Source organism: Thermobia domestica, chromosome 16 (assembly GCF_964235325.1).
Source record: "Thermobia domestica chromosome 16, izTheDome1.hap1.1, whole genome shotgun sequence".
Classification (NCBI taxonomy): domain Eukaryota; kingdom Metazoa; phylum Arthropoda; class Insecta; order Zygentoma; family Lepismatidae; genus Thermobia; species Thermobia domestica.
The window spans coordinates 12,116,274-12,139,491 of NC_137469.1; the positions used below are offsets into that span (position 1 = coordinate 12,116,274).

Below are 23,218 nucleotides of genomic sequence, written 5' to 3' on the forward strand. Positions count from 1 at the left end.
GGAAGAGCTGTTTCGTCATGAAAACTATATCTGTTTCTATTGGAAGAGCTGTCTCATCATGAAAACTATATCTGTTTCTATTGGAAGAGCTGTTACGTCATGAAAACTATATCTGTTTCTATTGGAAGAGCTGTCTCATCATGAAAACTATATCTGTTTCTATTGGGAGAGCTGTTACGTCATGAAAACTATATCTGTTTCTATTGGAAGAGCTGTCTCATCATGAAAACTATATCTGTTTCTATTGGAAGAGCTGTCTCATCATGAAAACTATATCTGTTTCTATTGGAAGAGCTGTCTCATCATGAAAACTATATCTGTTTCTATTGGAAGAGCTGTTACGTCATGAAAACTATATCTGTTTCTATTGGAAGAGCTGTCTCGTCATGAAAACTATATCTGTTTCTATTGGAAGAGCTGTCTCATCATGAAAACTATATCTGTTTCTATTGGAAGAGCTGTCTCGTCATGAAAACTATATCTGTTTCTATTGGAAGAGCTGTCTCATCATGAAAACTATATCTGTTTCTATTGGAAGAGCTGTCTCATCAAGAAAACTATATCTGTTTCTATTGGAAGAGCTGTTACGTCATGAAAACTATATCTGTTTCTATTGGAAGAGCTGTTACGTCATGAAACCTATATCTGTTTCTATTGGAAGAGCTGTCTCATCATGAGAACTATATCTGTTTCTATTGGAAGAGCTGTTTCGTCATGAAAACTATATCTGTTTCTATTGGAAGAGCTGTTACGTCATGAAAACTATATCTGTTTCTATTGGAAGAGCTGTCTCATCATGAGAACTATATCTGTTTCTATTGGGAGAGCTGTCTCATCATGAAAACTATATCTGTTTCTATTGGAAGAGCTGTCTCATCATGAAAACTATATCTGTTTCTATTGGAAGAGCTGTCTCATCATGAAAACTATATCTGTTTCTATTGGAAGAGCTGTTACGTCATGAAAACTATATCTGTTTCTATTGGAAGAGCTGTTACGTCATGAAAACTATATCTGTTTCTATTGGAAGAGCTGTTACGTCATGAAAACTATATCTGTTTCTATTGGAAGAGCTGTCTCGTCATGAAAACTATATCTGTTTCTATTGGAAGAGCTGTCTCATCATGAAAACTATATCTGTTTCTATTGGGAGAGCTGTTACGTCATGAAAACTATATCTGTTTCTATTGGAAGAGCTGTCTCATCATGAAAACTATATCTGTTTCTATTGGGAGAGCTGTTTCGTCATGAAAACTATATCTGTTTCTATTGGAAGAGCTGTTACGTCATGAAAACTATATCTGTTTCTATTGGGAGAGCTGTTACGTCATGAAAACTATATCTGTTTCTATTGGAAGAGCTGTCTCGTCATGAAAACTATATCTGTTTCTATTGGAAGAGCTGTCTCATCATGAAAACTATATCTGTTTCTATTGGAAGAGCTGTTACGTCATGAAAACTATATCTGTTTCTACTGGAAGAGCTGTTACGTCATGAAAACTATATCTGTTTCTATTGGAAGAGCTGTCTCGTCATGAAAACTATATCTGTTTCTATTGGAAGAGCTGTCTCATCATGAAAACTATATCTGTTTCTATTGGAAGAGCTGTCTCGTCATGAAAACTATATCTGTTTCTATTGGAAGAGCTGTCTCATCATGAAAACTATATCTGTTTCTATTGGAAGAGCTGTCTCGTCATGAAAACTATATCTGTTTCTATTGGAAGAGCTGTCTCATCATGAAAACTATATCTGTTTCTATTGGAAGAGCTGTTACGTCATGAAAACTATATCTGTTTCTATTGGAAGAGCTGTTACGTCATGAAAACTATATCTGTTTCTATTGGGAGAGCTGTGTCATCATGAGAGCTATATCTGTTTCTATTGGAAGAGCTGTTTCGTCATGAAAACTATATCTGTTTCTATTGGAAGAGCTGTTACGTCATGAAAACTATATCTGTTTCTATTGGGAGAGCTGTTACGTCATGAAAACTATATCTGTTTCTATTGGAAGAGCTGTTACGTCATGAAAACTATATCTGTTTCTATTGGGAGAGCTGTTACGTCATGAAAACTATATCTGTTTCTATTGGGAGAGGTGTTACGTCTCACTTCGCGGAGCGCGATAAGATGTGGGTGTGGGAAAAAATAAGAGCGGAGAAAATTTGCTAATATTACGCAGCAGGAGAATTGATTATTAGCGCAAACTAATGAACCCGGAACGCACTATTGATAAAATTCCTGATGGAAAATTAATGGAATGTATTATTAACAAATCTTCAGCTCAGAAATGAACTTCTAGCGGGCAAATAATTGCAATATGTGGATGAAGTTATTATCACATGGGACCACAGTGTTGGCAACTAATCAGACTCCGACGTCACAATGACTTTGTCAATGTTGCTTTAAGCGGGTTGTTTGACGTGAGAGCAGCGCTCAAGGTCACAATGTCAATTAGGCTGCCGCGCACGATAGTTCTAATTACAATCTAGCTTTCCTCTTGTTGGGCCTAAGTTGAGGATGTCCTAGCACTATAAAATGTTCTGTTTCTTGGCCTATATCCCCAAAACTAGCATGAGAGTTTCTAACAATTATTAGGAGACTTCTGATCTTGTCATATTCGTAAGATCGATGTTAAAAAGTTAATAGGGTTTCTTCGAAGAAATATGTGACAATAGTTTTTCAATTTATCTTTCTCTTAAATATAGTACTTTATAAAAAAAATTGAAAACTCACCGACGGGTTCTGAGATCAATATCTCTTTTGTTGTAGAAACGGTTTGTTGTTAACAAAAAAGGAACGAAAAAAACACACTTCCTATTCCCCTTCGCTTTTGATTTTGTACTTCCGCCTGTTCCGTCTTGTGTGCTTTAACTTCAACGAATTCTCTCTGTCTGTCGGGCAAAGTAAGTGGGGGTAAAAAGGGTGGGGAGTGTTGATCTCTCTTTGACTTTTTAAAGACGTACGAGTCGTGTCGCCTCCTTTGTTCTCAATGTAACCCTCCTCCCATACTTATTTTCTCTTTTTTTTTTTGTATTATTTTGCTTTTAACATTTCTCTCTTTTTTCCACTTTCTTCTTTTTTCGTAGCTTAAAAGTACATAGATTTTTAATATATATTCTTCTTTCGAATGTCCCCGCACCTTTAAGTAAGAATCAATAATGCTTCTGACGATTCTCAATAGATTCCTAAAATATAGAGGGATTATTCTATTCTAGTAGAGTTGAAAAATCTTTTCTAACAGAAGACGAGACTTGATTCTTTAAAACTCTATAAATATATCATTAAAACAAGTAGCTAAGGGCCACGCTGAGTCAGTGGTAGAACGCTTACCTCTGGTACGTGGGTCTCTGGTTCGATTCCCAGCAAGGTAAGTTTGTAGTGGACAGCATCGTTTCTCGAAGTACTACTATTTCCTCTCAGTTCCTTATTACACCAGTTCATTCACTATTATTCACTTGCCTTAATCACCCTTTCCCTTAGCCCAGTGGTTCTCAACCTTTTTTGCCAGTGGCCACATATATAACAAAACGAGGGGGAACTAACTTCGCCGATTGCATACTACCTCATAGGATTACATGATTAACTTATATATCTTGGGATCAACTAGATGGATCATCTCGATACGAACAGAAGGACGTTGATCCCTTTTGACTGGTTCATAGGCAACTACATTAACAGCTAAGATGTGGGTGTTGCATAACAAACGGATGATATAACTTATCCGATTGTATACTACCTCATAGAATTGCATGTTAAACAGACATATCTTGGGATCAACTAAACGGACAATCTCCATACGGACAGGGCAAATACATAAAAGAGACTTTGGGAACAGCAAACCCCTTAAAAATGTTTACCAAAATCAAGAAAGGACATTTATTTCTGCAAATTTTTATGAGTAAATTACGTAATGACTTTAATATGGCTTTGTGTTATTATCGTGTTAGCTATTAAGCTCACATCTCTTGAGGAAATGGTACCTACATGTTGTCCCTCGTGGCGCCACCTATCATTGGACATCAGCACATTTCCATTTGGAAATTGCCAACAAACGCTCGTTGAGGTCACTATCACCTACGACGCCTCTAGTTTCTTCAGTCATCCCACCCCTCACTTTTTACACGAAACCGCACGGTTTCTGGAAAATACTCCGGAAGGACCTACAATTTTTTGCTCAAAAGAATGAAAGCAAGAGGGCGAATTCCTTACTCTAAGGGACTCCAGGAGCAGAAGTAGGAAGCACGTAACGCGAGGAGATGTTCATTTGTCACCGGCTCCCAGAAGGACCACCCTTCTTCCTTCAGAGCGGAGAAACGGCGATGAGAAACCGTGAGGGGGATGCGTGCGCTCCCAAACTACTTCGTAGGGAATTGTGGTCCACACAAAAGACTCCTTCTTTTCCTTTTCGTTTGCCCTGTCATAGTTTAGCAGATAGAACGGTGCAATACTGGAAAGGTAGACCTCGCGACTCTACGTTTTCTGACTTTATTTTCGTATATTACAATGCACTGTAGGTTTAAGGTGGCGTTTCTCAATCTGTGGTCCACGGACCATAAGTAATTCTCCATTGAATAGTTCTAGCGTACGGGTACGTCAGACGTGAACCTACAGTTTAAAACGGAATCCAAATTAATACATTCAAATTTTAAGGTTGAGGACGTCGTGCATCAAAGGCACGTGTTGTAGCCACTCGACCACCAGGGAGAGTTGCGTGATCTTCTTAAGAATCCCCATCACGGCGAAAATAAAATACCGCTAATTTTACACTAATTATTTGATATCTTGAAATAGATAAAAGATAATCGAAAAGTGAAACAAGAGCTCGCTAGACAATATTATTTTACATGAAATATCGTTATCACGACTCACTTATCTGCTTCCGATTTCCAGTCATGTAGAAAAATCGTCATTCATTTTTACCTTTCTAAATGAGTGCAAACGGAAAGAACTAGGTGACTCGTGAAAAGGATACTTCATGCAATTCAAGGTTCATAGTGGTCTGGTCTCTTGTAAATAGTTGAAAAGTGACCAAAAGCATACGAAAAAGTGATCAAAATCTCATCATGTCCCGTTTTTCCTTTGTCAATTTCTCCATCACCTCTCTCTTTGTTTGTTGTTTTGTTTCATCTTTTCTTCTTTACTTCTTTTTGAGGTTCCTCCTTTCTTAGGTTTTCTAAGTATGCTTTGTAGTTACGGTAAGCAGAATTAGCAGATGCAAGAAGCTTCTGAGTAAATGGAACCAGTTCTGGACTATTTCCGAATTTCTTCATCCCAGACATTATATTTAACTTAGCATTGAGAGTTCTCAAAGCCATGAAATATTCAAATTCATCACCAACTCTTAAGAAGAACACACAAGGAGCATGACACAAGACGAACATGATGAATTCCCCCCCCCCCCGACACACACACACAACGTTGAGCGGAGCGTTAACTATTACGAGAGAAAACTAAAAGACTATTATGATAGAAGAAAGAATAGACACAGAATATTTCTCAACCCCACCTTGAGAGCTTAAGCATTCACCAACCATCCACTGTGCTTTAGAAGAATAAAAGCTGAATTGAGAATAAAGCTGACTGTTTCACATGTGGCAGCAAGTACTGAAGCTTTCAGAAGAGTAACGAGTAACAAGTTTCTGCCTTCTTCCATTTACTTTTATTATTTTCTTAGAAAACTGCCAATGCAAAACATAAATCACACGAAAAAGTCACTTTACCTCCCAAAAAAGTAACTTTTAGTGACTTTTTTTTTTTAAAAAAAAGTAACTTTTAGTGAACAACTTGAAAAAAAAGTAACTTTTAGTGAACAACTTGAAAAAAAAGTAACTTTTAGTTAAAATAGTGACTCGCTATGAGCCCTGGCGATACAATATTGTCTAGAGCGCTCTTGTTCCACATTTCGATTATCTTTTATCTATTTAAAGATACCACATAATTACTGAAAAATTAGCTGTATTTTAATTTCTCAGTGAATAGGCTTCTTAACTTAAAAATTAATGCAATAATGACAGGCAAAAATAAAATTCAAATGAATTGCGTATCACATACTATAACCCTTTTGGCACTTCTAATGGCTAACGGGCACACCTTTGGTCCATGGAGATCCGAATTCGATTCTCGGTAGGAATGCATTGAACGCATTATGGTGGTTCGGATCCAACCTTAATTGTAGGTCTACGTCTTATATAGCCTCGATGCTAAAGCAATTACACAGTTTAATTCATTGAGGTATAAGTTATACAAATAATATATTACACATGGCAACAACTTACATATGCGTTATTATCATAAAATATTTTTGATTATCTTCAGTTTTCTTAATAAAAAACACTAATATATATTTTCCTTTATTAATATGAATATAAAATTAATAGAATATCAATTAATACTACAAGTATACGTAATGTCTTGCAATATTTCTGCAACTCAAACAATAGGCGTGAGTATACGTCGCGATTGAATTGGCCCAAGATATAGTGTGGCAAGCGGACTATTTAATATGTAGGCAGCCACTTCGTCAGGCATCTTCAGTCATTCAGTTTTCAGTTTTTAGTATAGGGGAAAGCGTGTATTTGTATACCAGGTTTTCCCTCATATCTATTCCGTCTATCAACAAAAAACTTGGTACACATATTTCTAATCCCCTATTTTTTTTTTTTTTTTTACATACATTTGGATTGTGTACTTTTACCCGGGGTTACTCCAGAGGGGTTCAAAGTTGATGGGATGCATTTCTGGAAGGAATTTTCCGGACATTCTCTCAATTTTCCCTGTACAAGTACGTTATGAGTTCCAATACATAGCACCTCTGAAAAGCTTGTTTCATGCTGAACCATGACTTTGCAATGAACAGTGTTGATGCAATAGCTATTTCACTGCGAGTCAACGATTTTCTTCATACTAATAGAGTTAATGGGCCCCAGGGACTTACTCCGTTGTCCATGGCACCTAATTTTTTGTCCATGATCATATCTTTGTTATGTTTATCGAATGGACTAGGTTTGATTAGAAAGTCCCATTGACAGGTTTATGTTCTTTCCTTGTGAGTAAATTAAGTCATACTTTAGTATTCTATTTCTCACTTTTGATACAAAAACAGATGTAATCCATTCTGGCTCTCAAATATTTATTTATTTATTTATTTATTTGTTTATTTATTGAGTTTAGAGTCTCATGACTACGCTCCAAGGCTAGGAGTGATGAGATAGATGATGATAGGGGAATGAAAAATAGGAGGAAACGAGAGAACCTCGAGAAACACGATAGAAACCCACGCATTTGGTCTTTGTTCACCACAAAGTCCACTGGCTCGAGCTGGAACTGAAACAGGAATTCCACTCACTATACAGGTAAGCGCTCTGCCACTGAGCCACTGCACTCAACCTTTCACGTCTATATGCGGTTGGAATCACTGAATGAAAAAAAAAATCCACATCCAATATTCCCGTGGGGAAAAGGTTGCAGAATTGTACGTGATTTCAAAAATGTCATAGTTCTTTCCTCTTGGCATCCACCGTTCCTCCCTCTTCTGATCGGGTTAACAGAAACACAACTCGATTCCTTCAACTACCCTATCCACAACGAAGGGTGTGTTTCCTTTCCACTTTCCTTTACCCTTCTTTTTTTATTTTACCAAAGGGGAGGGGAGAAAAGATTCAGTTCCACCCTCACCTCACATCTATTTTCCTTCCTATTTCGCTTCTTTTTCCATGCGTTTGACGCTCCTTGCCTTTTCCCTCCCGTGCACCACTGTATTTTTTTTACATCTTAAAAGACCAGTCGGCCGGCCTTTTGGATATTTTTTCAGAACCTCCTGTTTTTCGTTTGCCGCCTTTCTTATGTCAACAAAAATTTCCTGTCAGCGCCCTGCTTTCAAAGAAATATATGTAGATCCTGCTAACGACAGTGGATTTTTCCCCTTATTCAAGAATGCCACCGAAAACCTCTGGGACACTATTCTGTCCAAAGAGGTTGCTATTGAATTTCGGACTTGAGAGAGGTTGACTGTTTTCATTTTTGTCAATTATTTACAGTTGAGATTGCTCTCAAGTGAAGGATGCCTTACGTAATAACAATTTGCTTAATTTGTGCGCCTACCTGCTATATATATTGTATACATAAAAAACATTATATTGTCTGTTATACTGTATGGATGATAAAGTTGGTCGTTCAATTGCAAAAACAAAGTTAAAAAGAAAATATTTTATGCAGAAAATATTTGATAGACAAAGACACAGACTAAGTTCCCAGAAAACAAAGTTTTAGGAAAAATATTTAGTGAAAAAGGAGACAAAATAGATATAGAATGCATGTTTACAAAAAACAAAGTTCAAAGTTCAAGAAAACATTTAGACGAAAAAGAAACGAAAGCACAGGAAGATTTACAGAAAACAAATCTTTTAAAGAAATGTTTAGAAAAAAAACGAGAGAAGAACAATTTGAAGGTTTTCAGAAACAAAGTTTGAAGAAAAATATTTGATACAGGAAGATGTTATAGAGAAATACACTGGAGGTTTCCAAAAAAAACAAAGCTTTAGAGAAAAAATATTTAGTGAGAAAAGAGAAAAATAGACATAGAATGCATATTTCCAGAAAATAAAAATTAAGAAAAACATTTACATGAAAAAGAAACGAAAGCACAGGAAGGTTTACAGAAAACAAATTTTTAAAGAAATATTTTTAAAAAACGAGACAAGTACAACCTGAAGCTTTTCAGAAACATAGTTTTAAGGAAAATATTTGATGCAGACAGATGTGATAGAGAAAGACACAGTGCATTATTTCAGAAAACAAAGTTTTAAAGAAATATTTAGGATAAAAGACGAGACACGAACAATTTCAACGTTTTCAGAAACAAAGTTTTAAGACAAATATTTGATACAGGAAGAGGTGATAGAGAAAGACAGTGAAGGTTTCCAAAAAACAAAGTTTTAGAGAAAAATATTTAGTGAGAAAAGAGACAAAATAGATATAGAATGCATGTTTCCAGAAAACAACGTTTAAGGGAAACATTTAGAGGAAACAGAAACGGAAGTAGAGAAAGATTTACAGCAAACAAAGTTTTAAAGAAATATGTACTGAGAGAAGGGACAACTACTAGGTGACTCGTGATAACGATACCTCATGCAAAATAATATTGTCTAGCGCGCTCTTTTTCCACATTTCAATTATCTTTTATCTATTTGAAGATATCACATAATTTCTGTAAATTTAGCAGTATTTTAATTTCGCAGTGATTAGGCCTCTTAAAAACACTGGTAGTGTAAAGAAGATTGTCCATGTCCTTAAATAGGTAGGTTATATCCCGTAATGATCCATATATTTTTGCCGGGACATGAAAATGTGTCCGTATTAAGGAAGTGTCCGTTAAGGAAAGAAATGAGAGAGAGAGACACAGCAACACACAGAGAGAATAAACTGAAGGAAAAAAACGGAGATCTTTTTTCGATCCTTGGGTAATGTGAGTCAGCCTCGATTTCCTTACATATTCATTACTGGGAGGAACACTCATGTATGCCACATCCTATTTTATACGTAGCCATTTTTTTTTTCAAATAGGACAGGAAAAGACACCCTTAAAAAGAAAGCTATTATCGTAAATTATTTCGAGAGGACAAATAAAATACAAAAGAACGAAATCGAGGAGAGAGAGAGAGAGTGCGACAGTCAGATTGTGCAAGACTAGTATTACCTTTGGCAGTTAAACAAAATGGCTTCATTTGAATAATTTGACACTTATCAGCTTTTCCACTCACGTAGACAACGTCTGAAAAGAAAGAGAATGGGAAGTACGACCGCAAAGAGCAAATCACGTTAGATTAATGTTTAGACAGTAGGCTGAGTTCTTTTAACGTTATGTCTCCACCCTTTTTCAATAGATTCAATCCAAATACTATTTAATTTGGAAAGTCAACAAATAAAATGAGACGAAGAATGCTTAACATACAGCAAGGTCCCGATTTCCCTAATACAGTAACAAATCTAAAAGAAAACAGGATAAGATGAGTTGAGTTGGGGTTGAGTTTAGTGTCCCGTTCAGCAGCGAGGACTATATGAGACGTGGACCTACTGATGAACGTGGAATCCGAACCACATAAGCTCCCACCGGGAATCGAACACGAGTCTCCCACGCCAAAGGTGCGTACGCTAAACGCTTAGCCACGAAGGAGCTCAGTATAAGATGAAAACAAGCGCTGTTAATATTTGAGAAATACACTTTTACTAGCTGAAATATCCTATCCTATCCTCGCACGAGAAGAATAGGTTTCTGGAAAACACATTATTTAAAAAGTACATTTAAATAATGTACTCCCTCCTAGGATACGTATTTCATCGAAATGAAGTTATAAAACTCCAGCTCCAGAAGCAAGAAGTACACAGAGAAAAAACTATGTGGTGTATGTAAAAACGTAGGTTATATGCGTAAATCCTGTAGTTTTTGGACTTAACGTACAACTATATATAACATAACAGCAACTACATAACTGAAATCATATGCTTTATAATACTTCCGCATAAGTGTTCCATCTATACGTACTTTCCGTATGAAAGAAAGAACTGTATATAGTAAGGCGTATATAGGCTCTCAGAATCTCACATACAGATGGGCGTATATAACATATAAAAATCCCATTGTTTAATAAGAAAGCTTTTCAATAAATATTCGAATAACGAAATACTTAATAATATAGTCAACGAAAAAGTTGTTCCAATATTTAATAACAATAAACTGTTCCAAGAAACAGCCGAGGAAAGTTCAATATATAATAAAGAAAACTTGTTCCAATAAAACTTGTTCCACTTGTTTCAAAATTTAATAACAACAAAAAAAAACAGCTTTCAGTAACTGCCTGGGTATTAAAATAAAGAAATACTGTTTTAATATTTAATAATGCGTTAATTAACATTTTCAAAGGTAGTGAAAGAAACAGGAAGACCCTCCTCACGGGAACTGCCTTGCTCCGACTGACCTCAAATTGCGGGATTATGGTCCACCCCCTTCCTTCCTGTCTAGGTAGATAACTTATTGTGCGTCCATCGCAACTGTTTAAATCACCCATATTTTCATCCAAGCAACATGTCCCATGCACATAATATGTCTTGCTCCTATTATCAGTATGATATTTGGTGACGACTTCATGTTATGAAGCACTATTACCTTCATCGTCTCCAACAAAAAGTAGAATGGATGCAAATCCTGTTTAAAAACTGGGTGTGGATCCCTCGTCCAAAAAAAAAAAAAAATCATATTTAGAGTTTCCCAGTTTTTATGGGAAAAAGCAGAAATGAATATAACTGAGTGAATGAGGACTCAAAAAGAGTGAGACAGAGAATTGGGGTGAGCAAAGTAGAAGAAGAAGAAGAGCTTTCGATGCGCATGGGGTTGAAATGGGAATGAGGGTAAATTCCTGTTCAGAAAGAGAGAGAGAGAGAGAGAGAGAATGAGGAAGTAGGAAAGTGCGGAAGACTAATTAATATAATTAAGGAAAAGCTTTAGGCATAGATATCTTATGTGATATCACCAAAGATGGAAAGGGTGAAGAAAATGCCCGAATAAAGGGGAATAAAAGGGAGATACGAGGAAAAGAAAATTAGAAATAGAGAAAGAAGAGACGAACAAAAAGGTTCTTTTGTGTACATTTGCCCAAAATTCACATTTTCTTTTTATTCACTCGCATTCTTGAAACTTTCAGTATCTCAGCTCTATCAGTTCTTCCTTTTTAAAAATACACTGAGAAAAATCCGTTATCCGTATATTGTGCAAATATACGGGATTCATATGTTTACTAAGGAAATCCATACAAAACATATATCTATTTGCTACATACAAGCTCATGTAGAGACGTTTTCTTAGTTAGATGTTGTATCATGCAGCAGCAGGATGTATGACTTTCAACAATCTTCCATATGTTACATACTTATACTATATTACATACGCCAGCTATATGTCATATACGTCCATCAGTATATGAGATCATTACCGCCTATATACAGTTTTTTGTTTCAATACGGAAAATGCGTATAGGTAGAGCACTTATACGGACAATATTATAAAACATACGTTTCAGTTATATGTTTGATGCAAGTTGTTATATATAGCCGTACTTGAAGTCCAAAAACTACAGGATTTACGCATGTAACCTACGCTTTGACGTACGCCACAAACGTTTTTTCCCTCTGTGTACAGTTTACAGCTATATTATAATACTCACGTATTACATGTCGCTATAATATACATATAAATAATCTAACAATAATAAACATGAAGAATGTTACTTCATTACTGGCAGAATGCCCGGGCTTCATACGGGAAAAATAATATGATTTCAAACTCTGACACATATACAGGGTGTTTCTCAGTCGCGCACCCAGAAAATTTTGTTGAGAGGAGTCCAAGCTTTTGGTGGAGGGGCGATCCAATCCTACAAGCCATTACATCTACATAGTATTGAACGGGTTAAAATTCTGCACCCGTATAAGTAATTGTAAAATACTTCCACTTATATTTTCAGGAAAAAAAATGATAGAATTAGATTGTTTTTTATAAGAGAAAGAGTTCAGAGGAAGTGTAAGATCAAATTTTCATGGTACATCAATCATTTCGGGGTATGTTTAGTACAAGGGGTCCAAAAGCACGTAAAAACACAACATTTACAGGAGAAATGAGTGATACAAGTACTTAGATGTAACATAACGTAACCAAATCTAACCTAACCTAACATAAACTAACGTAAGCTAACCTGAACTAACCTAAACTAACGTAATATTAGTAGAAATAAGCGAAATTCTATCATTTTCTGGAAAATTATGCGGGACTCCTCCTACACTAATATAACATAAACTAAACTAACCTAACGTAACCTAAACTAGACTAACCTAACTTAAACTAACCAACCCTAGCCTAAACTAACCGAATGTGAACAGAAATTGCCAAAATTGTAACATTTTTTAGAGAAAAGAGCTGGACCCCTTCTGCTAAACATAGGCCATCATTTTCCTGTTAAGCAAGTATAGTTTTATTGAGAATGTGTATACATGCACATTGAGTTAGGAAGTCTTAGGGGAGTCTGTACCTGGTGGACCTCCCGTGGGTACACCACTGGTGTTTTTTTTTTTTTTTTTAGCTTGAGGTCATACGAATAATATAATTTATTGATTGATTTATGAAATTTTCTGTTACAGCCTAAATTACGTGCAAATTATACTATTTATTTCGCATATCACAGTTACATCCTAAAAAGATAAAATACATGAGAATCATATTATTTATTTACTTAACAAATTTTTAGTTACAGTTTGCAAGGCTAAATAACACGGTGTTTTGGTTAAATTAAAATTAATGTGGAGATATTTGGAGATGTTTTGATGTATATTTAATTTATCTAATAGTTGTATTTAAACATAAACTGTTACTGAAGGTAGCATAGTGAAATATTAGAATTCTCATAAGTGTTTACGGATTCTTAATAAAGAAAACAAAAGGATAAAATATAACTTACACAAATAGATTTAATGACATCTTACAATTGCAAAAGTAATACATAAATAATAACAAACATGAGCTAGTTGAATTCTGAAATTAAACTAAGCAAATTGTACTGTTTGCGGAAGACCTCTGCATTTCTAGTTTTAAATTTGAACATTACAGCATTAAGCAAACTTACAACTTACAGAGCTAAGGTTGTCACTTCCTAGTTACTGAATACCATCCTGCTCGTTCCAAGCCAGAAGGCCCTACTGACTATTGCCAGAAGAGGAAAGACCGAATGACTGAAGAAGAAGCCCCCTTTCCTCATGTCAGCAACAGCTTATATACACACCTCGGTTTTTGGTTTCCACTGGTTTATTTTTCTTATTTTCATACATTATTTTGAGGCTTTCACTTTTGTTTATAGTTTCTGTTTTTCTGGCTTTCAAGGAAACGAGTTTGGCAACTTTCTTTCGGAATACAAAAAAAAAAAAAAAAAATGCATTTACAGCAGAAAAATATAAAATTTAATATACACAAGGTTAATTTATATCACGACGGGGATCATTAAAAATCATGAAGAAAATTACAACAATGAGAAAAAAGTGAAAGGAAGTCAACCAAGGTCGAAAATTAAAAGTTTCATCCCGCCATTCACCTGATGGAACGAAGAAAACTTTTAGGATATCTAGTGACCGGATTCGAACTCAGAACCTCCCAAATACGATAAAAGACCACTAATCACTATCCTAAGCCCACGAATATTCAAGCATTCATTGTGCAATGTATTCCTTAATTTTCAAAGATATCGAATTCATCAGTTTCCCTAACAGTTTGGAATCACATAAACTAGTTAACGCTAAATCCACAAGAATTTAAACCATGTCGCATATTGCATCTAAGAGTAACAAAACGCTAATTTTTGGCTTCGAATAAGACAAAAGAAAAAAAAGAATGTTCTCATAACGAGGGAGTATTTCCCTTCCATTAAGAGAGTTGCAGTGAAGCGAATACAAGGGTCCGTCGCCAATATATGCAAGAGAGATGTAACACAGACTCTGCCCGGAAGCACGAAACACACGGAGACTTCATTACATTAATTAAAATTTGTGCGAGTTGTCTGCGTGGACCATTCACAAGGAGGACAATTATAGAACATCCCCTTTCTTGCCTTCCCCCTGCAGCCACAATTATCGAAGAAGCCGCCACTTGGGAAACAACTGATCACGGTTCACTCACAAGACAGTGTTACAAGCTACACATATTTCGTACTAAACATGGTGTCATTTTTTGCGAAACTATGGTATTACTTGTAGCAAATATGGATCTGCATTAACCGAGAGGTTTCTGTCTGTACTTCTGGGTTCGACAAATATTCGGAATACAATAGTTTGATTACATGTGAATATGTATGTCCATTTCTCATTTTCCTTTACGTCTTTATACATGTAGTCAAAATATGAATGTATATAGAATGTCCTTAGTCAAAATATGAATGTATATAGAATGTCAGAACCTTTTGTAGCTGAAGATTTATATCACCCAGATCTGTTAATTCAAGAATCGATAATTGTTAGACCATCTCATGCTAGATGTAACTCGATTACAGTTTATAACTATTCTAAAGCAGATTTTTTGAGTTTGTATCATGATTTACGGGAAGTTAGTTGGGATGGAATATATAATTCGAAAGACCCGAATGAAGCATTGGATCACTTTTATAGGGTCTTTAACAGCATTATGGAGAAAAATACCCCTAAAAGAAAATTATATAAGAAAAGATCATTTCCCAATTGGTTTTCCTCAGACATAATTAAGACTTTGAAACAAAAGGAATATTATAGAAAGAGAAAACAACATTCTGAGTTTAATGAAACTATGTTTATTGAATTGCGTAAGAAGTTGAAGAAAATGATAAAAATGGAATATAATCTGTATTTACACAATCTTGAAAATAATCTTGATAACAACCCTAGTTATTTTTGGAATTACATTAAAAGTAAAAAACTTAACAATCGAAACATCAACGCTATGACATATCATGGTACGCTTTTACTGTCTACACGGGAAATAGCAGATAGTTTTGCACAATACTTTAAAACTGTGTATGCTGCAGAACCTCCATCATACGAAATTCCAAGCACACATCAGTTGACAGTACCTAATTGCTTAAATATTGATATCATACATGAAGATGAATGCAAGGAATCAATAAAGAAATTAAAATCAAGTAAATCTAGTGGACCTGACCAAATACCTCAGTATATATATAAAGGATGTCGCGATCTAATAGTGAAGCCTCTGTGTTATATATATAATATCATTCTGAAAACTCAAATATTTCCTGATAAGTGGAAACTTAGTAAAGTTTGTCCCATTCACAAATCGGGTAATCCTGATGTAATTGAGAACTATAGGCCAATATCATTAATTTCAACACCCTCTAAAATATTTGAACAGATTTTGTACAAAAGAATATATAATCATGTAAAATCATATATTTCTGAATTCCAGCATGGCTTTTGTCCTAAAAGATCTACAGTGACAAATTTAGTAACGTTTACTCAATTTATATCTAATGCAATTAACAATGGTAACTCAGTTGATGTAATTTATACAGATTTTGCTAAAGCGTTTGACAAACTAGATCACTCTATCTTGATCAAAAAATTGGCTATGTATGGTTTCTCCAATAGTTTGTTGAAATTGATCATATCCTATGTATCAAGTCGAAAACAGTACGTTTCCTATTATCAAACTAATTCAGTACAGTATGAAGTTCTATCAGGTGTCCCACAAGGTTCCAACTTAGGACCATTATTTTTTATGTTATTTATAAATGATCTACCGCAAACAATTAAGTCATCTCATTGTTTGCTGTTTGCAGATGACCTTAAAATATATAAAGTAGTTAATAAAATAAATGACGCTTTAGATTTGCAGGCTGACTTAAATAAATGTTACAAGTGGAGCATAGAAAACAGATTGTTTTTTAATGTAAGAAAATGTCTAGTTATATCATTTTCTAGAAAGTTAGTAACATATAAATATGAGTATAAGATGAATGACGAAATACTACGAAGAGAGGATAAAGTGAAAGATTTAGGTGTGACAATTAGTTGCCGTCTTACATATGAAAACCATATTGAATCTGTTATTAATGATGCATACAGAACATTGGGTTTTATAAACAGAAATACTGTTGATTTCAGAAATATAAATGCAATTTGCAGACTATACAATAGCTTTGTAAGAACTAAATTAGAATATGGATGTATAATTTGGGCTCCCTGCTATCAATATTATATAAAAAGGATTGAACGGGTACAAAATAAATTTTTAAGATGTCTCTTTTATAAAAAACATAGAAGGTCATCGTATCAAGAGAGAATATCGTATAAAACCCTTTTAACAGAATTTCATTATGATAGCTTGTGTGATAGGAGGGAATTAATTGATCAAATGTTCTTGTACAAAATAGTTAATGGTTTGGTCGATAGTCAGGAACTATTACATTCATTAAATTTTAATATTAGGAAGCACAGTCTACGATTTCGATTACCTTTTCACTGTTGTAAGTCTAATACACTCGTACATCAAAACTCGCCAATAGCAAGGATAACTAGAAAGCATAATCTATTAGTGAAAAAATGTTGTGATGTCGACTTTGCAATGAATATTGAATATTATATTAGCATAATAAAAGAATACATTAATAAGTAAAACAGTACTTTTGTAGCTAATGAGGACCTACTGATTTGCAATGCGATTTGGACCATGTATATTTAGAAACTACAAAACAAATATCAAATACATATGAAATTATATATAGGAATATCTACGGTTTGCACTTTGTTCATGTATTCATTTATTACACATTTATAACAAAAAATGTATTTACTCTTTTACTATGTAATGTATTGAATGTATATACTATTTTCTTTCATTATTCTGTATACGTTTGTTACTTTTCTTTTCACTTTGTTTATTCTTTTCTTTTCTCTTTTTTCCTTTTTGTAATGTCCGTCTTTATCAGCTTTACTGTATAATTTTATAAGAAAAATACCTGTAATACCTATTGTAAAGGGAGCAATAGCTCTGTAATAGGTAATAACGATAAATAACTAAATAAATAAATATAATGTAATGAAATCTTTCAGTTTAACGTCGTACGATTGTGCTCTTTAAGCTAAAGGAGACGATGATAACTCCCCCCCACGTCCTTATACAGAACTTGTTAAGGTTATAAAGGGGTGGAACTTTAAAAATAGGATACAAATCGGGTATTTGTACTATCAGAAGAGTTTGAGCATCTGACCGTGGGCAGAGATGGTAAACACCTAGATCGATGTTTTCCAACTGAATGCTCTGAGACGTCACAGTTGGATGTTCTCCTCAATATACCATACAAAGAGCAAGGAGAAGGCAGGAAACTTGGCGTTGAAACGTGGTCACGGTGGCTCAGTGGTAAGCATTTACCTCTGGTATCTGCGATCTCTAGTTCGATCCCAGCTTGCGCCAAGTGAGCTTTGTGGTGGGCAAACAACGTGTGTGTGGGTTTTCTCGGAGTTTCTTACTTCATGACATCATTTCATTCATTTCTCATCATCACCGTCTTTTTTTACCCGCGATGCATAATCCTGGGACGTTAAACTAAATTTCATTTCATTTTTCCAAACCAATCAATTAATCAAGCCTTTAGGTTATAGGACCAAGAACTCTTACCTCAATTGTGGGTTGCATAAACCAAGGATAAACAATAATGAATGTTTTAAAAAAACTTTTGGAGGCACTTAGCAACAAACAGATATTTTTTTTAAAGGCATAAAGGTTAACTTTCCTCGATTTCTCGAAAACCACGCACAAGGGTTAACACTCATCCATACGCAGACCTCTTAATTGGTACACCACACATACACACACACACACACACACACACACACATATATTTATATATATATATGGTGTTTCAAAACAACACTGACAACGTTTAGGAGGTTATTCCTGACACCAAAATAAGACAAAAAGTATAGACCAACCTGGATGCACAAATGCTTCCTTTCGTAGTTATAGGCTGCCGAAAACACAAAAAAATGAACTTTAAAGGTCGTAGCTCCAAATTTATGTTGTTTTCGAACACCCTATATATATATCAGATTTTTATTTAAGCGATATCGCATCACAGTTTGCTACACAAAATCCTAGGAATGCGATGCAAACGAAAAATTGTATCGCAAAATGCGATGCGTCTATGGTCATAATTTATTCCGAAAGTTGGCGATTTTTGCAACAGAAAACAGTTTAGTATTATCTTTCCTTTATGGCTGAATGGTTCTATTTCGATCTTACATATAGTTAAAGCTTAGTGACTAGTCTTCTTGCAAACCCCACGTTTACCTTTAATCTTTAAATGTCTGTTGGCTCTCAAGAATACAATCTACTTCTGATTACAAACCAAAATAAATAAATAAATAAAAATAGAAACAGACCACAGAACTGATGACGGAGACCATATCCTCTTCGACACTTCACTCCATATGTGAAGAAAGTGCCTCAATTGACTCTCCAAATCCAAGACTCGAGCTTACTTTTCAAAAACTAGATTATTAGCTAAAATACGGGACCTTAGCGGTACTCTTATCTGCCCTCCTATTTTTTATGTATATTTGTTTCATAGTGTTGGCCTAGAGATATGTATCTATTTTCCTATGCTCCCTTATTTTACATTGAGGTTACGAAAAAAATACTGTTCGCTTTAAAATGTATACAATACGGAAAACTAATTAGATAAGAGTAATTTGTCTCTTTCAGTTCGTATCTCGTATCTGTAGTGTAATAGTTGGCTACAATTAGAAAAAAGAAATCTTTGAGTTTTACGTCCCACGGTTATGCCGGTTAGGCTAAAGGAGACGGTGATTATGAGTAATGAATGAAATGGTGGAATGAAGAAAGTGGGAGAACCCCGAGAAAACCCGCGCACTCGGTGTTTGTCCACCACAAAGTTCACTTGGAGGGGGCTGGGATCGAACCCGGAACCCCAAGCACCAGAGGTGAACGCTCTACTACTGAGCCACCGCGGCCCCAGGCTACAATTAGAAACTGGACTTTTTATGAAATAAGTAATTTTGTTTTATCGTAAAAAATTAAGTTGATTTTGTGGGGCGTAATTTCAATTGTCCGTTTGTTTCAAGTCATTACGGATTCAAAACTTAATTTTAAAAAAAAACTTTATATGGACACATTCGAAAACAGCTATCAACTTAAATTATCTGTAGAATGTCAAAGTTAAAAATTTTTAAAAATATAATTGGTGTTACTTTTTCCTTACTTTGCTTTTCATTATCATAGTTCTTTGTCATACATAGAAAATATTTACTATTTCGCTGTATGAAGTAATAATACTTTACTAAATTACTCATACAAAACCCAGAGAAGGAAGCCCTTACGCCGTCTTTATTAAAAACAAACAAATAGATTTTAAAAAAACGCTAAGCATAAAAGTTGTGACGTCACTATACTCACAAACACATATTTCAGTTACCCTTTCTCACCGTTGCATTCCGTCCGGGTCGTGTGGACGGAATATCCAGCGTTTTCCACACTCCCCTTTTCCTTCTGCAGTCCACGCTTTCTACCATAAACGTTCTCTATTGATTTATTGAGAAATTCGAAGTATGTAAGTTGCAGACAACGATGCTGTGCTGGGAACAGTGGTGGATGTAGTTACTGGAGTTTCAGGGCTGGAGGGGGGTGGTGCGGAGGGAGATAACGGAAGGTTTTTAGTCGAGAGCATCAGACAAAGTTGGTATTCAACTTTGTTGCTCACCTCTTCCAATAAAGCCATAACAAAACCAAATGTTTGGTAGCAAAACAACACTTGACCACCAGGGGGCAAACACAATTTTACAAGGCTCAGGGGTAGGCAACATTTTTGCGTTTTACCCGTCCTCTACATCACTCAACCCTAAATAATTATACATCACCCTTCCCCTGAGCTTTAATAATTTAAAACAGAAATTTGCTATGAGAAGTATTCAGGTGCAACGCGGTGGTTTGATCTCAATTAAATCAGCTCTGCGATGCGGTGCCGGTTTTTTTTCTTTTTAAGTCAATATCACAGGTTAGTTATCCAAACTCAGTAAAATCGGAGAATGTTGAATGGTTTGATGTATAGGTTAGATATTTGCCACCCTGCTCAGGTGGTTTCAGTTCGTTTCTATAGCTTTATCCTGCAAATATCAGGATAGTATTGTGATGAAATTAATATATACTCATCGATAGTGAGTTTCCTACCTTTTTAACAAAATAGTCTGAAACATGATAACAATAGTTTTAGGAACAAAATAAAATATATCAAAGGATTGCGATTTTGGCTAATAATTATTTTTACACCATCTCTATAACGACTGCTTCCAGGAAACTATATGTGACCTATGGACATGTCAGAGAGTTAACTAATAGTTTTGGTTTGGCTACACTATATGTAGTTCTCCAGATATAAGGCCTACAAGAAAATTTTTGATTGAAACATATTGGAGTTTTTGGATCAGGGGTCACAAAATGTTTGAATGGCCCCTAAATCGAGTTTTTGTAATATCTACGAAATAAGTACATTATACTGAGTTAACTTGGGTTTGGTTATACTATATGTAGTTCTCCAGATATAAAGCCTACAAGAAAAATTTTAATTGAAATATATTGAATCTTATAATCCAAAATAAAACACGAAAATATTGCTAGAAAAGAGAAAAATCTTAACAAAAATAGTCACAAGGAAGAATATGTAATTTTCAATAGAATATATAGTCAAATACAGCGTTTTGTTTCTCTGCCATCTCAATTTCCTACAACCATGATGCATACCTGAGTTGAAGCAACCCACAACACCGTAAAGAGTTCGTGGTCCTATAACCTAAAGGCGTATATAAACTAATGAGCAGTTTAATAAGAGTCCGGCTCAAACCCTCTGATGTTTAAGGTGTGACTTCTTTCTCACAATACCCAATGAAAGTTACGCGACGTTGTCTAGTACAACTTATTTCAACGAAAAACAGAAAAATGATTCCTAATAGAAATCAGTAGGCTAAAAAAAAAAAAAAAGTAAGGATGTGTTGGTACTCAGTTCCGTTAACGGTCAGAATGGATTTTCTGGCATGTTTGATTATTTGAGTTTAGCGATACTTTTGAGCATCAAGCTTATATATATAAAAAAATGAAACGTTTCAATTTTACGTCCCACGATTATGGCGGCTAGGCTAAAGGAGACGTGAAGATGATAAATGAAATGGAATGGTGAAATGAAGAAGTAGGAAAAAACGGGAAAACCCCGAGAAAACCCACGAACACGGTGTTTGTCCATCACGAAATTCACTTAGCGTGAGCGCGAGCTGGGATCGAACAAGGGACCCCATGCGCCAGAGATGCGCTCTACCAATGATCCACCGCGGCTCTGGTTATATAAAACGTGGACGTACAGTTTAAGATGGAATATTAAAGACATCGTGACGCAATCCATGGTCTCCAACCGGGAATCGAACCCAGGACCTTGTATACCAGACGAGCGCGAGAAGGTCACTAGACCAGCGGGTAGGACAATCTCCATTCCAAATCGAAAAAAAAAAATTCAATACTTTCTGTTATGGAGTTCTGACATAACTATCACATACGTGATGCTTTAAAAAAATGTGCACAAATTTAGGAATCGCTGTATACATTGAAATATGCATGTTTTTACCTCATATTACCTAATTTTCTCATACGATAAACATACTTGATTTCTCTTTCTGTGATTTATTTGGTGTGGTTTGACATCAACTGTGCACTTAAATTCATTTTGTTTATTTGATTACGTCACGTCAAATGGGCCTTGCGAAAGAGATCAACATATTTTCTTCTCGCTGCTATGTAACGTATAACTAATTTAAGTCGTTTCGCCTCTTTTTATTCTTTCTAAACTTTTTTTTTAACGCAAGAACTAACATGTTTCTCAAATAGTAAAAGATATTTTACGTTTCCCTTGCTTATTTACTTAATTCTTTTCCTGTAAATTTACAGCTATCTTGGCAGCAGTAATTCTCAACCTAAACTGTTAAAAAGACGAAAATATATTTTTTTAAAAAAAGATAAAAGAAGGTAGTGTTGGTTAAAAGCCACTATTGCAGTATTCCTTTTCTAAATAAACAAATAGTGCATAGTTCGGCTGACGGACAAATTGGAAAGATTATTCTTACAACGCTTAATTTGGGATTTGCGACTTTTCACTCTTATCCTTAATAGATTTGACGAGATAATGAGTTTTCTACTAGTTTTTCCCTCGTTCTAGCGATTTAGAACGCAGGATTCAAAACATTCCTTACACACACTCACACACACACACACACACACACACACACACATATATATATATATATATATATAACGAACACACGTGTAAACATACTTACTGGTACGAGGAGCTTGGAGCCTGGAAATCGATAGGTTCGTTTCACGGGTGATTGGAAAGTTGCCTACTCATTTAGCTCAAAATCTCAGAGATTCCTTGCTGTGTCTCGGTTCTACGTTTAGAATCTATCTTATCTATTAGCCCGAGACCCAAATTTCTCTATTTTTAAAGTATAGCAGAGTATTCCACACTATGTTAATTCTTTAAACAACTCAAAAATATATTTATAAGAATGCCAAAAACATAATATTTCGAAAAAAATAACAAAGTTTGTATTAATTCGGCTTTACTGTCCCGTGAAC

The 23,218-nt window shown here is 35.1% G+C and overlaps 1 protein-coding gene across 1 annotated transcript in view; it reads right to left on the reverse strand.

Annotated features, from left to right (window-relative positions):
• Window positions 1–23,218, reverse strand: part of LOC145672417 (uncharacterized) — a 572,617-nt gene that overhangs the window by 363,925 nt on the left and 185,474 nt on the right. The gene's annotated exons all lie outside the window — the stretch shown is intronic.